The 12,581-nt window shown below is 44.5% G+C and overlaps 1 long non-coding RNA gene across 1 annotated transcript; it reads left to right on the top strand.

Annotated features, from left to right (window-relative positions):
- The first annotated feature begins 4,320 nt into the window (after positions 1-4,320).
- LOC125692922 (uncharacterized) lies at positions 4,321-11,160 on the top strand. Its single transcript, XR_007376934.1, has 3 exons — positions 4,321-4,421; positions 10,381-10,524; positions 10,913-11,160. It is a non-coding gene; the product is annotated as an uncharacterized LOC125692922 (long non-coding RNA).
- The last annotated feature ends 1,421 nt before the right edge of the window (positions 11,161-12,581 follow it).

The following is a 12,581-nucleotide window of genomic DNA, read 5'->3' as shown; positions in this document are numbered from 1 at the left end:
TCCAGAAGACCATCAGCAAAAGTGAGCACAGCTGACATGGAAAAATGGAAAATGGAGGGAAAAGGCTATAGAGCAGAGTGAATAAAAGCAAGAATATAAGCTAAGTCCTTTGCTTTTGGATACTTTCCAACAACCTCCAATACGCATTAGTGAGATATTAGCATTCTGCCTTGCAGGATGAACTATATGATATTACATCTTAGCCCTGCACATTTTCAAGCTCCTTGCCCTTTATTACAGACACTGGTTTATTAAAACTAGACATGGACCTAGATCAAACTCTGGCAGAAACTGAATGAATGTCTGCCTCCAAAGCCTGCAGCTAGCTACAACTGCTCTCTAATGCGCTTAAAATAATGCTTAACCCAATGAAACACCCAAGAGCTTCTCATCCCTTCTCTTTGCTCTCCCTGAACAACGCTCCATATGCCCGGATGTGTGGGAGCTGACAGCATGCAAAACTCCCTGCCCGCTAATGCTCCTGGTGTGGTGGGCAGTGTCTGAGGAGCCACATTCCATCCTATGAAGCATGATCAATGATGTATCTGAAAGGGTACTGCATCTGACTTGTTTTGAAGTCTGTGACCCGTTCTGCTTCCAGGACTAGCTGGCAGTTAATTTCCTCTTGCTTTTTTCCAAAATGTCCTTCCCATGTCCTTTTGTTTTATGGTCTTCACTAAGGAATGTTGTCCTCCAGATCATTTTTATTGGCTTTGCTTTTTAATAATCAGCATTTGTGTTTTAATGCAGTGGGATTTTTTTTGTAACAAAATTCATAGCTTAGAAAGAAATCAAAGCAGTCTTTCATTTCCTCAGATAGATCTGAAATGCGATTACTTTTGTAAGTTGTAAATAAAGAGCTGGTAACTGACACTTAATGGGATGCACTCCCAGCATGTTTTCAGCATCCACTGATAGGAAAACTGCTGAGTTGGTGCATCAGGCCACTTCGTCCTGCTCTTTTCACTCCCAGGTCCATCTAAGCTGCTTCCCTGATGATTTCTGCCAGAGGGTTTTTTTTATCCCCATAATCTGCTCTGGCAATTCAGCACAGGGAGATTCATGGGGGCATTAACTCCTATTGGACAATAAAAAGCTGTAAGAGCCATCTTCCTGCTGACAGTGAGTGAGGGCCCAGCAGAAGGAGTGAGTTTGGAGACAATTTTGGTAACGGAAAAAAGAATTCTAGTATTTAAAATCAACCTGACTGACAGTCAGGTTGGAAGCAAGTCTCAGTCCCTGAGGCTACGCACTCCTCACCCCAGTGGGGCCCTCCCCTGGGCTGCCTGTCCTGCTCCTGGGCTGGGCTGTGTTGGAGGGATCCTTGGAATGGCCAGGCTGTGAGGCAGCAAGACCTCGAGGAACTCAGCTGTGCGTGGCCGCTCCCTGTGAGCTCACACTGTCTGGCTGCCAGCAGCGCTGGGGCTGGCTTCCCTCACACCATCACAGCAGGGAGGGTCCAGGGAGGCTCCCAGCCCAAGTCTGCAAGGACCCAGAGGTACTGAGGCATGCACAGGCTGACGTGGTCCTTGCACGCATGGCTCGCTCAGTGCTCCCAGAAAGTGTACAGAGCAAAGCAGCAGCAGCAGCAGCAGCAGCACAGCATCCAAACTTGTGACTCCAAATCCTGTACTTAGCTCCAGCCCAGCCACTGGAGGAAAGCAGCCCTCCTGAAGCAGTTATCACATGGGCAATGAGGGGTGGGAGATCAGTGGTGTGTCACAGGGACTAGGACTAAAGAAGGACTGAAAGTGAAGGGACTGAGTGACTGAATTACGCTGTGTGAGTGGAATGTGGGAGAAAATGCCAGGTACACAACTAACTCACCGTATGAAAGCACTAAAAGAAACAACACCTGGAAATTGAGGCGTGCAAATTCATTTAGGAAATGAGAACCAATGCCTGAGCAGTGAGGATGATGAGTATTGGACCAAGCTACCAATTTATGTGAGTCTTCCAAACCAGATGAAAGCATGCCAGAAGAGTTACAAGCCTGAGAGCAACTGGCTGAAACTCAGTGCCTTGTAGCAGGCAGGCTGTCAGGCTGGATGCTTTAATGTTCTTTTTTGGCCTCAGACTATATTAAAAATGAAGAAACCAAAAGCCCCTTTCCTGATCTGAATCTTGCCTTGCCAGCACTCCTTATCATTTCTTTCTACTCTTGTTCTCAATCGGATCTTGGAGGAGTTACTTTCTCTGTCCTATTAGAAGTCTCTCTCTCTCACTCTGCTTTTAGTAGATAAAAACTGGGGATTTTGAAGGTCCTGAAGGAAGTCAAACTCCCAGCTTCAACTGAATTCAAAGGGAACTGAGTGCCAAATTCAGAGCTCTTGTGAAAGTTCCAACCCAGAGCCCTGAAATTCAGAGTAGCTTTTGAAAACCTGTAAAAAGCAAGCTTGCTGATAGTGGGCTGTCTCAAGTTTTATTCCTTACTCTTATGCATTTTTTTGATGAGGGTGCTCTATAAATATGCACAATGATGATGCGAAATAGAGTAAATGTCTGGCTGTTGTGTATGAATTTTCTGCAGTGAAAATCACCAAAGTTATTTTACTGGCTGGTTATCTCAAAGCAGCAAGTATCCAGACGGTTGTCTCCAACTGTTGTTATTAAATTCAGCAGGAAATCCATCCTGTCCAAAAGAATTATGAGTTTCCATTGCTCCTGGAGATGTCCAGAGATGTTAGTGTGTGTGTGCTCGTGTTGCACAAGCAGCCAGCAGTGTGTGGGGCTGGGTTTTGATCTCATCTTGGGCTGGGGGAGCTGGGTTGGAGCTGTAAAACTGATGTCAGTGTCTAGCCTGGGGGTTTATTTAAGAAAGCAAGCCTTCCAAAACACCCTGATCACTCCAGCTATAAATATGTTTCACATCACAGGGTAGCATTTGAAATTAGTGGTTCAGCATCCTGTAACGGGGCCCAGACGCCATCAGTGGCAGCCTTTGCCATTAAGGACTTGGTGTTTGTCAGCTATTTCTGCTCAGAGGTGTGTGAGATACCACAGTTTCCCCTTTTTCTTAAAAGAGGAAATAACTGTGGTGGCAATCTGGTCTTTGTCACTGCTGTAGATGCTAAACCACAGAGTCCTGGTCCCTTATGTATCCCATAAGGCCCTTAGGGGGTGGGACTCGTCTACCAACGGGTCAGGAAGCAGAACCCTGACTGGGGGACTTGCCCTGGCCAGGGGCCTGGAGCAGGTTCTCTCATAAGCAGCCATCTGGATGGCTGGAGAGGTGCTGCTGCTGCTGCAGTGGCAGCCCCCAATTGACACAGCTCCTAAATCCCCCCCCGCTCTCTGTGGCACAAGACAGTCTGAAGATATCTGTGGCTGTCCCCTCACACATTGTTCCTTGCCCAGTTGACAGAGCACAGGATGGTGGAAGTGACATGCTCAGCCCTAGAACAACCTCGCAGCATAGCTTTATTTTTCAGGTCGTTTTGATTGCACAAAATGGAAGCTGCTGTCCTGGATAAACTAGGAAGCCTGTTGGTGTAACCACACTGCTCAACTATCAGCCTCTGTTTGTTTCACAGACTGAGACTAGATCTAACATGATTAGAAAAGTTCAAATTTGTCTTTAAAACTTTGATTCATCTCAAAAATCATTGTGTTCTTGGCAAAATACATAAGTAAGCATCTTTAGAATATCTGCACCAGTCCTACATTTAACTCACTGTATTACCACAGCCACGTATAGCCACCTGGCAAAAGTCTCCTAGAGAAACATGGCAGCACAGAAACATGATGCTGTAGCCTTGAGAAAACAGCAAGAGGGCACTGACACTGTTCAGATGTTTGATTTTATAGAAGATACCTCTGGACATGAATAAAATCAGTCTTGGTGAGCATGTATACACATAACAGGGTGCATTGCCAGCAACGCAACATGCCATATACTGCAATGAATAAATGCTGTTGTTGGAAGCATGGAGTGTACCAATGCAACTGGGGCTTTAGAATTTCCAAGGGCCATTCTGGATCCACACCAGCCTGTTCCACCTCAGCCAGAAGGCAGCCTTCAGAGTGGCAGGTGGCATTTCTCCAGTTCCACTGTGGGAGCACAGCAGTGTGCTCAGGACGCAGCCAGCCTGTCAGGCTGTCATGCACCTATGCCAGCAACAGCACACTGGCAACCACTGTTATGGCAATGCCTTGCACAGTGCTTTCTTCCCCTCGTGTCAAGTGTGTATAGTTAGGAGTCACTGCATGGGAACTGTTGAGTCATGGTCTGAACCACTGATTGAGCACCTGGGGAAAGGTCAGCCCTGGGAGCACAGGTGAAGGTAATTCAGCTGAGTGACTGTAAGGCGGTGGAGCCTGGCTGCACCTCTCCTAGCCCTCATTTAAGGGCTGACTGCCACTAGGAGTTTGCTGACTGCCCCTAAGGAGTTTTCCTTGTGAGCCTAGATCTTCAGAGAAGGGTGAGCACTTTTCCTTTCTAACACCTTTTCATTGTGCTGGTCCCCTTTGTCATTACATCTCCTGTATCACTATTCCACTGTGTTGATTTTTATGTTATGGTCACCAAGCTTTTAAGTCACTTTCTCTACTTTCCCCAGTTAGTGTAGCCTTAATTCAGAAAGTTTTCCAAGGCTTTTTTTGTACAGAACAAAGCTTTTTCATCAGCTTTAGTGCATTTACAACTTTTCACGTAAAAAGCAGGAATGTGTTGTCCAGCTTTTTCTGGGGCATAGTGCCCTTACTGCCTTCTCTCACTCTGGAAACTGCATGCCGTGTGCACTTCCCATTTCAGCCCTTCCTAGTGGAGCAGGGCTTTGGCAACTAGTAATGATATTGACACTGCTGTTCAAAAGAGCAGCACTGAAACCTCATACATGCTAAAAACTCTTCCAGTGATGAGTTCAAGATGGAGAAAGTTCCTTACACATTGCAGAGTGCCATACAGGAAGAATTTGAAGAGCTGACCCTTTATATTTCCTATCTTTCCAGTGCTGTGTTTTACTATCTAATGGCTTACTGCTGACAACTCTTGGTTAAGCAAGGATTGGGATAGCCAAGGCAAACTAAAAACAAAGATAATATGAAGCATATGGCAATTAAATGCTAAGAAAATAAAGTCAGAGCACTGTGAGAGACCACGGTCCCTGACAGCACTGACCTGGGTAGGGGTGGGCACTGAGGACCACATGGTGGAAAAGAAAAAGAGCAGCGGTGCATCCAAGGCCTTTTGCAACTCACTTTGGACTCCTTGTGCTCTGAGTATGATTAATCCACAACCTGGGTAATCTGTGCAAGAACTGATGATGGCTGCTTGGTTTTTCTAACAAAGCTGCATTGCTTTAGTAAAACACTGTGCACCGTATGTGTTACAGTGGTGCTTCTATGTCAGAGCAGCACAGAAGGATGGTGAGTATTTTGCACTGTTGACTACCTCTTCTTTCCACACTGCAGACATGCCTTGAATTTGCTCAGTTTGTGATGTTTCCCACCCTGCTCAGCCCATGATGGGAAGTGCAGACTGCCTTTCCATACCAAACTGCCTGCAAGGGGAGCTCAGTGCAGGTGTATGTGGGAAGTGAGCGGGAATTGGGCCCAGATGTTGCAAGACGCCTCCAGCTCCCAGCCAAGCTGCTGGGGGCTGTCAGCACAGCTTGCTGATCACTGGGGAAGTTTATGGGGGAGCCAAACTCCAGAGCAGGCAGCCACACATGGCAGCTTGGCCCAGCTCAGCTCCCACCAGGCTTCAGCATGCTGCTCAGCCACGAGTGTGTGCAACTTTCTGACAGCTCCTCTTGAGCGGCTTTTCTCCAAAATAACCATCCTTGCTCTCTCTCATTGGCAGCATGACCCTGGAACAAGTGTATCACAGTTTTGGCATGTTTAGGACATGCTACCATAGTACAGCAATATTATGTGGCAAGAACAACATATGTTTTGGAAGGGAGTTCAGTTTATCTTAGCTGCTCCAAATTTACTTGACCTGTTTAATCCGGCTTTCACACTACATCATCTCAGTTGCTGGGATTGCTTTTAGGTCATGTCCCTTGCAACATGTGCAGCCAGTTGGCCTTTCATCTATATGTTTAATTGTCCAAAATGGTTTCCATGTGATTAACACAACTCCCCCTCAGCTGGTGGTGGGCCATGGGTAGGCCAGATTGTGCTGTCCTCCCTTTGGTTGTCAAGTGCGAAGGGGGGGGGGGGGGGGGGGGGGGGGGCGCCACAAGGAAGGAATTGTGCTCAGTTGGTGAGCTGGAGAACTTCCTCAGGGACATCATCAGATTGCTCCCTGTCTGGAGAGTACAGACTTCATCACTGGGGGGAGAAGGAGGAAGGAGGTATTTGCTGTCACCATTAACTTCTCCAAGGGAGAGCAGCTCCACTCTGCTCTTGCCTCATCTCCTGCCAACAGCAACAGCCATCGCCCTGCCCATCAGCCATTCCATCTGTCCAGCTGAATCACACTGGAGGCATGAAGCAGTGTTGGGTGCTGAAACCTTACAAGGCTTACAGTTGCAGAATACACCCATGTGCCCAGCCTGGAAACTGGCTCCCACCCTGCAGAGAGAGACAGGCCCCCTCAGTTGGGCATTCATAGTGGACCAGCTGGGGCCGTGGCTGGGGGCTGCAAAGGTATCCACGTTTACCAGCTCCAGTCTTACAGACCCGTCTGCTAATTCCATCCAGGGCATTCTCTCACAAGGCAACCAAATGTGTTAAGAAAAGAAATTGAGAAGATCATTTTCACACCTGGCTTACTGACTGCAGTACATTTTTCTTCCTTCACTGCAAAACCATTGCACCGGCCACTTGTCTTCCCTAACCTTTCAATATTAATGTGGCAAAGTGCTTTCTGTCCTGGAATGTTTTCAGTCTGTCAGAATGTTTTCAGCTAGAGCTGGCCGAAGAAATGGACTGCTTCAAAAAGGATTGGAAAAACTAAGTCCATCTCTGATAGAAAGGTCTCCTGGAGCAGGAGAGTGCCCTGATGTGTACCTCAAGTTAACATGGAGATATCCATAGAACTCATGGAAGAAATCAAAGCCAGGGCCTTAGGCTGTAACCCAGATGCAGATGGCGGTGCTTAGAGACTAACAGGGCAATCAGACCCTCAGGCCCCATGTTCTGAAAAGCTTCCCTTTTGGTTCTCTGCTGAACGAAAGATAGGGGCTTTGTGAGGAACAGATGAGCAGTTGTAAGCGTGACTTGACTGTAGAGGTCCTGTGTTCCTTCCTGTGAGTGCAGTGAAATGGTTGTGGTCAGACACCTGCTTCCTTTCCATCTGGAAACGACTGCATTTAAGCACTGGTTAAACCCTGCCTAGCTGGACAACCTGCTTCTTTGTACTCTTCCAGCAAACTTCAGGCCCTTCCTAATGCTTAAAAATTAACAAACAAAATCCTAGCAAATTACTCAACAACAGACCAAATCATTTTATTTAGGCAGGGTAGCATCAGGGAACTTGTTATGCTACTGATGGTGTGGGGTCAGGGCTGCAATGGAGTTACTTAAGAGCTATGCTGAGGACATTGAGAGGGGACAGCACTTTGTTGCAATGCAAACTGATTCTTTTGAGAAACCAGGAGCGGCGCATAGCAAGTCAGAAGACTTCAGGAGTAAAACACTCAAAGAAGACCAATGACTGTGAAGTACTAGCAACAGGGGGAGCTGAGAGCAGTAGGAGAAAAAAGGGAGGTAGGAGGCAACTAGATACTTGAAGATTGCAGTTCCAATGATTTCATGTGCAGTCACTTGCAAACTAAGATGAAGGACTTTGCTGAGGCTGGTCAGTTTTATATTCTAAACATGTGTCTTAATTTAGTGACCAAGAAGATTTTAAACAGCTGGGTTTTTCAGAAGATCAGTTTAGTTATAGGGATTTATTTTATTTTATTTTTGACTTGGAGAACAGGAAACAGCTTTGGAGTGAACTAATAGCAGATTTTTGTTTGTTTGTTTTTGTTTTTCTTTGTGTATCCCTGAAAGGGATTAGCAGCATGCTAGAGACCAAGCAGTACCTCAGTTTTTTTTTAAAAAAAGCACCTTTTAACTCTTAAGAAAACAATAATATCTGCCAGGAGCAAAAATGAAGTTTATGTGCCCATTACTGTGAAGTTAAATGCTACCAGCTGTATTGTCTACCTTTTCAAAAGGAACGTAGGTGACAAATTTCCCCTACTTTTCATATTTAAAAATCTGTTTTGAAATCTGCCAGGTTTTCTGGTAAGGTGTTGAAGAGAAGATCAGGTTTATGAAGTGTATTAAATTCTCATTTAAAAAAAAAAAAAAAAAAAAAAATCTAAGCTATATTTCAAATGTAGAGTCCTCGAGGGAGAAAATCACACATACCTTAGACTGAACTTCACCTTTCCTGGGACTGTAGAGCCTTTTGAGCCCTTCTTTCTTCTTGTACTAAATTCCTGTGAGGAGGCACACAGGGCTCAACATAGGAAGGAAACTGGGGGAGAAAAAGTTCACTTTCTTCTTTTGGCTCCACTCATCTCACAAAAGCCTCCAGATGTAACTCCTTTTGTCTGAATATTTCTGTCTGCTTCAGACTGACATTTCCTCTCCTAGCAGAGAGATGGGCAGACATATTTATGGCAGAAAAGATAAATTGTGAGGCATTTCTCCATCCAGGTCTGCATTTGCTTGCACATCTTGTGCTTTCCCTGCAGCCAAACATGCTTTCATGCATACAGGAGCACCTCAGGATGCCAAGCAGCATGAGGGGCTGCCTGGACATGGAGATGTACCCCTGGGTTCAAGGATATTGTTTAGGACTTGTGGAGGTGAAATATGGCCATAAGCTAGCCAGCATGCATGGGATCTCCCCAACTGGGCAGAATGATATTGCCCAGTGTGGATGAAAGCCACCACTTTGTTACCTCCCATCAAGCTGTGGCATAGCACACAGCACACAGCACAGCCATGGCCAGGAGGAACACCCAAGCCCCCTTTCTTTGCAGGGCTGGTGAGTACCTCGTGCTCGTGGCTTCAAGCCAGGCCTTTCCCAGTTCTTGGCACTGCTGAATAGCAGCTGCAGGGGTCCAGAGGCCAGCGCTAGATATTTCCACTCATTTGTTTTTTAAGCCTACGACCTCATCCTTACAAGCTCCATTTACTACACCTTTAGGATCCTATGAGGTGGGCAAACACCTCTTAGAAATTTTACTTGGCTCAGTAAATTCCTCCGGGTCCCTAGTGAGCCATACGGTGAGTTGACCCTGCCCCACTACTGGGAGACCCAGAGCAAGTGGCACATCTAGCATGGGGGAATGCAGTGTGTGGACAGGCTTAAAATACCCCAATTAGCTGTGTTTAAGGTTTAGCTTTTCCAACAAAAGTATCTGCAATTAATTAAAAAAAAAAAAAAGAAAAAAAACCAACAACCCCCACCCACCAAATGAGTTACATTTGTGCATTATTTGGTTGTATACTACGAATTATGGTGGGATTGTGATTAGTGCCCTGTCTGTTAATCCAATTGAGCCTGATTGTGAGTGACTTACAGGGTTTTCTTCCAGAACATGAATGCTGGAGAACCAGAGGGCATTTTGTTAGGAACTGAACAGCTAGACTGAGTATTGTGCCACACAGGCAGACTTGCCTATACAGGAACTAACTGCATGCATACTCTTTTATGATGAAGCAGAACGGATCCTTTCAGGCCAGATCAGTGATCAGATGTGCACTGGCTCTAGTGTCTTTTTTCCTACAATAGCTATTAAAACCAGGCAATTAAATGTCTGTTGGCACAGTCTTTGCTCCTGTGCTTTGGGACTTCCTGAGCCAGGGCCACAGCTCTGTAGTTAATAACCCTTTAAGGATTTTAATTTTTTTAATGTGATTTTTCTAATCATTTTTGAGCTCATTTCTTCTTTTGAATTAGAACATCCCATGGCTGTGAATTTCTATCTCCTGTGTGAAAATTTTGTTTTAATGTTATCTCAGATAATTTTAGCCAAAACTCCCTGTTTCTGGTAGGGAAGCACTCTAGAAGCAATGAGTACTTCCTCTCTTCTTCATGTCATTTATTGTTACAGGCCATGACATCACATTTGTGATCTCTTTTTCCAGGAAGAGAAGGCCCAGTGCACACAGCCTCTTTCCTTTCACTGGTCCTAATTTTTTCAGTTCTGCTTCACCTTTTCAGTGTTTGTGAATGCAAAATTAATCAGTAATGGAGTGATAAAGGCCATGTGATGATGTTTTCTCTTTGGTTTGTTGTCCTGAATTCCAAATCTTACACTTGCATCTTTTTTTTTTTTTTTTTAATGAGTATGGTTACTCAGTAAATTATGCAAAACAACTTATTCCTGACAAATACTAGCAAACTAAAGCCTACTATTGAATATGCACAATTTGGGGTGTCTTTGCAGTTGTGCATAATTTGTGTTTACCACTGCTGAATTACAGGAACCAACATTTCAGCCCATCACGAAGCACCAAGTTGCTGGCTGGCTCTGTGCAGCCTGGGTTGCAGCTCCAACACCTCCCAGCAGGATGGGCCTGCTCAGTCCCAACGCTGGAGAGTGTCCCGGTAAACGCTGACTGAGGTAGGTGTTTCCTGATATGTTCTGTTATTAAAGCTTTTCCTAAAGTTTGTTGAAGCATTGTGAGAGGCTTTGTTAGAATGAAATTTTGCAGTTGTGGTGGGTTGTATCAAAGCCTGTGTGCCTGTTTTTTGCCTGAAGAGGTGAGGATGAGGAGGATATAGAGGATGAGTGATGTCACTGGCTCCAGTAAGAGCAAATTGCTGTGTGAGCAGGTGTGGGTCTTACAGCTGATGCTGCTGAGGGGAGAGTTTGCAAATAGTATCTCCTAGTTCAGGGGGTGAATGATAGAGAAAAGCAAGACTGAGTGTGGTGTTCCCTTTGTTCAGGACCCCAAATAAACCACATGCTACACGCTTCTCAGGAATGAGGATTCTGTATGTCCTTCTAGGTAGGTGTTCCACTTCTGAGTGGGAAGACCTGAATGTCAGCTGTCAGTGACTGGTGTTCTGGTCTCAGGCTCCTCTTTTGTCAGTGCCTCCTGTGTGCATCTTCTTGAGAGGGATGAAGACAAAAGAGGGCCTACCTTGTGTAGCTGTTGATGCACTGGAAAGCCAAGATGCGGCTGGGTATGTGATGTGTTTTGGCTGACTTAATGCTTGTAATCTTTGTGCACTGTTTGTTTTTCAATAAAGAACAATGAAACATTTTTACTTCAAAGTATGGATGTTATGTGAAATCTCTGTGATGCATTCCCTATTATTTTTCCTAAAGCGGGAACTTCTTTGTTCCTCTGTTATGAGCATTGTCTTTTGACTTCGTTCATATATAACAGGAAGGCAAATCACCTGGGAATTAAGAGTAAAGGAAAAGTAGTTTGATAATTTATGTTGCTACTATATTGTTTGTGTTAATCTATTTTTGTTTTCAATATGAAAAAGTTACTTTTGAGGGATAACGTGGAGGATGTGGTAACAGAGATTTGGCATTTTGCTGTTTGTCTGCTGAGCATTTTCTCTGGTATCAGTGGAGCACTGAACTTGGCATGCTGGCATTAGGAGAGCCCCTGGTTCTAGTGGAGGGAGGTATTACAGTTAGCTTGGCTTTGTGGCTATAGTTGCATATGGGAACAGAGATCTTGGCAATTTTTATACTGAAGAACAGTGTGTTTTGTGCTTAAAACAATAATTTACTACTAATTTACTGTCTTCTATGGGGTTCAACTAGGAGCATGTCTTTCATCATCAGATGGAAATTGCTTTTTTCAGGGCTTCAAATCTGTGTGGTTCCTTGTCCAATCTCTCCCTTGCACACACATGCATGCACATGTATATGTTTTGACTCCCATGCAAACTGAATGAGGAGAGCTCTCAAATCTTCCTAGCAATCAGGTTTGCTATGCAATGTATGTCATGTCACTATGTTACAGTGCTCCAAATGTCTGAGATGCACCATATTTGTATGAGCCTAGAACAGTGTGCTCATCAGTCTACTAAAAATACTTTCTGTCTAAATGAAGAGGATCCCTCGTGTTAGAGGCCATATACCTAAACTACTAAGAGTAACAACCTCATTTTAATGTATTGCAAGAAAACCACACGACTCTTGCTGGTTTTTTTTTGGTTTTTTTTTGCATTATTTTAATACAGCATTAAAATGCTAGAATACTAGAGAAAAGCTGTATACTATCCAGCAAATAAGGCACATGTCGGAATGCCATTTTATGGACAATCCACAACAGAGGTTTTACAGTCTCTTTAGCAATGTAGTCGCTCAGTAAGCTAGCTGTCATCTTGATTGCTGAAGCAGAACTGGTACCTCCGAGGCTGTTGTCCATAGGTTCTGTTTTTGTTTTAGCTGTACAAGTTTCTTAACAGTTACAGAAAATGAAATTGTACAAATAGCCAACTGAATCTGACAAGGTCAGTGGGCACAGCTAAACAAATGTAATAGTAATTAGGTTAATTTTTTTTAAAGCTGAAGAAATTCATAAGATACAGTGTTAGTTTTAGCACTAGTACACAATGCAGTGAGTGCTGTACTAAACAATCTTTTAAAGGAAACAAGAATCCAGTACAGGTTTGGGCAGACCTCCCATTTTAGCATGGTAAAATATCAAACTAA

Source organism: Lagopus muta, chromosome 5 (assembly GCF_023343835.1).
Source record: "Lagopus muta isolate bLagMut1 chromosome 5, bLagMut1 primary, whole genome shotgun sequence".
Taxonomy (NCBI): Eukaryota; Metazoa; Chordata; class Aves; order Galliformes; family Phasianidae; genus Lagopus; species Lagopus muta.
The sequence above is the reverse complement of the archived record's forward strand: the minus strand, read 5'-3'. Positions and strand labels throughout refer to the sequence as shown.